This window comes from Alosa alosa, chromosome 13, assembly GCF_017589495.1.
Source record: "Alosa alosa isolate M-15738 ecotype Scorff River chromosome 13, AALO_Geno_1.1, whole genome shotgun sequence".
Taxonomy (NCBI): domain Eukaryota; kingdom Metazoa; phylum Chordata; class Actinopteri; order Clupeiformes; family Clupeidae; genus Alosa; species Alosa alosa.
The window spans coordinates 23,431,476-23,435,126 of NC_063201.1; the positions used below are offsets into that span (position 1 = coordinate 23,431,476).

At 40.8% G+C, this 3,651-nt stretch overlaps 1 long non-coding RNA gene across 1 annotated transcript in view; it reads left to right on the plus strand.

Annotated features, from left to right (window-relative positions):
• Positions 1 to 1,403: 1,403 nt before the first annotated feature.
• The window catches only part of LOC125305823, a 2,702-nt gene continuing 454 nt past the window's right edge, over positions 1,404 to 3,651 (plus strand). Inside the window, exons 1-3 of the long non-coding RNA XR_007195464.1 lie at positions 1,404 to 2,343; positions 2,795 to 2,884; positions 3,517 to 3,651. The exon at positions 3,517 to 3,651 is cut by the window's right edge and continues 454 nt beyond it. This is a non-coding gene — a long non-coding RNA (uncharacterized LOC125305823). The remainder of the gene's footprint in view (positions 2,344 to 2,794; positions 2,885 to 3,516) is intronic.

Consider the following 3,651-nt stretch of genomic DNA (forward strand, 5'->3'; position numbering starts at 1 on the left):
TAAACTCCCCCCAAGCTGCCATGTCTCAGAACTCTATACTGTTTGGTCTATTGTGGGTTTTGGGATAATTTTTGCCCTCAAAGAACAATATAGCACCTCTTTGAGGGCAAAAATATTATTCATTTAATAATTGACCATTTTTATCAGAGCTTCTCCTATTCCAAAGAGCAGCAACTGCCACTGGATCGCAGGTGGAGTTAGCCAGCTAACGATGTGCACAGAGTGAGCCCACAAACGAAACAATGACATTAATGTCTGATCGTGAAAAGTTGCTGATTCCTCAGTTTATGTTTGTAAGCCAAGTAATTCAAGTAATTATGCCTACTGGCTTTGACAGCTTGCATGCTACAGTAGTTAACTTTATTCTGAATCGAATGCTTGCAAAAAAGACAACTGCCACGCTGCAACAAATCTCAAGCGGCCGCCTCAACTGAGCCCATGTTAACCCTAACCCTAATTAGTGGTGTTGCTCCCCTTCCCCCCCAGTGAAAAATTAAAATGCAAAAACATGCTGCTTTAAGTGTCACTATATTCGGTTGAGATGTTCTGAACTGCACTATATTTAATGTGTAAGATCACCCTGACAGCCTCTCTCTCTGTGTGCGTGTGTGCGTGTGTGTGCACTGTAAAACCCAATGTTGCTTGTTTGTTTTCATAACTAATTTTTCCTTTTCAATACAACACAGATTTGTGCAAAAAGTCATTTTAACTTAAAATAATCAATTGAAAACGTCTCAACTACATGGAAGTTCACTCAATGAAAAGCCATGTTATGTTAATAATAAATGTCAAGTTGAGTTGACTACTGCCAATTTGTGCAGCATCACGTGTAGCACGTTTTGCGTCTTGCGTCATAGTGGCTTACTGGCGCGCGTTCTTTCGGTCGGTGCAGAGTGAAATGGATGGAAATTCGTGGAACAACACCACCAGAGACTGATACCCATCATCATAGACATAATATACATAGACGCCGCATCGACCGCTGCTCCCTACTAGCGCTGACGAGATTTGGAGCCGCCATCTTGGACCGGTCATCCACTCCACTCAGTGTAATCTGTTTGGCGGTGCAATGAGCTGTCAGCACACTTAATTAATCATATCTCACTGAATACCGAACAGATTTTCACGTTTTTTTTGCTGCAAAGGTCATACATGTAGCTATGATACAGGCCACATTGTTCAAAATACAAAATACAACCAATAGTACGGTAATGTTAAATCTTACTTGTGAAAAGTAAATCCCCGAGTATGGTCCGCCCGATTTGAGCAGGAACATGCTGCACAGTGCTGTCATCTTGTGTTTTCTGCTGCAACGCAATGAGGGTATGACAGGTCCAAGATGGCGGCCGCATTTCTTGTTTCCAGCAGCCAATGCGGCGTCTATGTATATTATGTCTATGCCCATCATCGTATTTTTACAAGGTGAGTGTAAATGTTAACTTGCAAGTAATATTTTACATGTTTTACGTTTTTTACTTGATGAAATTGTCGTCTGTGTTGCCCCGTTTATTCAAGTATATTGAAAACGTAACAGCAAAACTTGCTGGCTGAAATTCACAGCATAGCTAACAGCGTAGCAGACCGAGTTAGCTGCCCTAGACATTATTCGTCGACGATTTCGAAAGGAGAAATTATTATTTAGTTTGCTTGCGGTTAGCTTTCTTTAGGACACAGCTAGCTAGCCCTGAAACATGACACTCGGTGTACTTCAGAGTGGGATAGCGGGGCTCCTATTCGCCATGTGACATGCGTTTCAGCCACTTCACACGCTCAACCCTCAACCGATAGGGTCGCCTGTGTTGGCAAAGTTCACACTTCAGTTCAGTTCGTTCAAAAGAAAATTAACGAATTCACGTTCATATTTCACCAATTCAGTTTTAAAACTAGTTCATGTTTAGTTCATTAACAGTTTTGTTTAGAAGCCGAGGAACTCTGGGAGTCAGTTCAAGTTCTTTAGTTAAAAATATGTTAAGTTCAGTTCAAAGTTAATAGAAAAATGAATTAGTTCATGCTCAACACTGGTCGCCTCCTAGTAGAAAGCATGGGGGTAATACAGTGCTATTTTGTTGTTTGCTTGAGGAAAATAGCTGTGTTAAGCAACAATTGCTAATATCTGCTGTCATGAAGACTTTAAAATGATAAATATCAGTGCTATTGAATCCCTCGGCTTGTTATTTGCTTTTTTTATGCCTACTAGATTGAAGCCGAGTTTGCTCTCCTCACCACTGTTGACCTGAAAGGCTGTCTCTCTGCTGGCCTTGACAAGTCTGCAGAGGTTTATTGATCTCTACAGAGCCAAGTGTGGTGGAGCTGAAGAAGCTGTTGACAACACTGGATAGTGATGTAAGTAGGCTTGTGTGATATTTTAAACAATATGTTTTTCTGTTTAAACAAAAGTTATTATAGTAAATATTACTACATGGTGTTGGTTCAGTAACAGGGTTCTCCCAGTTCCTGTCTTTTTTCCTGTCCTCTCTTTTAATAAACAGCAAACGTATTTTCACACGGGTCAATGGTGTCATCCAACCAGAAAGAAAAAAACGCTTTATCAGTTTCAAATTTATAGTTTTCCAATTTTGTCTGCTGCTTTCTTTGTTTCATGACTTATAATTGCTCTTGTTTATCCTGTATCTGTGTCTCTCTCTGGTTGGATGAAATTGGTATATTAGGAACATAGAGCTACAGAATTTAACACTTTCACACACACACACACTTTATTTACTGTTAAATACTCTCTTCTGATGCTATCTGATTGAAGCTGTTCCATTGATTGTGTATTGTCAATTGTTTTTAGTGTTCCAACCAATGGAAAAGGACCATCGGTCTGATGGGGCTCCCCGACTACCTCAAAGATGTTGCGTCCTACTTTTACAAGAAAGTTCAGGTATATTTTATATTTTGTCAATGCAGATCATCCCCCCCATTGTTATGGATTTACCCTTACATGTACATATCCTGTATTTTAGGACCTAAACAGCGGGTTGGGACCAATCAGGAGTAAATAGCCCTATAGCGCTAACCGCTCCAACATGTGTGTATGTCCATACCAGCATGGCCTCAATGTCATTGTCCAGGCTTCACATAACTTCTGTGGCACATAAATTAACTCAGTAGCTGGCTTCAGGTTGTCGAGCCAAGTGGCCTAACATTTTGGGTGGGTCAGAATTCAGGGGTCTATAGCCCCAAGTGGCACCAGTTAGCCCTGCTAAAAGGTGCGAAAAGGAATTAGCCTCTGACGGCCTGGCTAGCTTGGCTTTGGCCCTACGATCTGAAGGGGGCTAATGAAAGCACTGCTCATTTCACACTGGGTGTTATTTGTTTTTGTTTTTTTTAATAATTGCCTTTAAAAATAGGTTTTTAAGTACTCAATAGCTCACACTGTGCTTTTAAAAAAAAAAAAAAAATTATCAATATTGTGAAGTGTTGTGATCTTGCAGGTCAGCCATTTTGGCCACAACAACGGAATCAATGAAGGTTTATTTTATCACATGTTTGTCCATTTTTTTTTGGCCACAGTTGCTAAGGAGGACATGACGAGAGGAATGACTGTGGGCATCCTCGTGGTGGCAGACGGGAATGATACTGTTGGTTTCGCTGTGGTCATTGAGGAAGAAATCATCCTTCCGTCGCTCAGTGATTTTCCAACGGCTG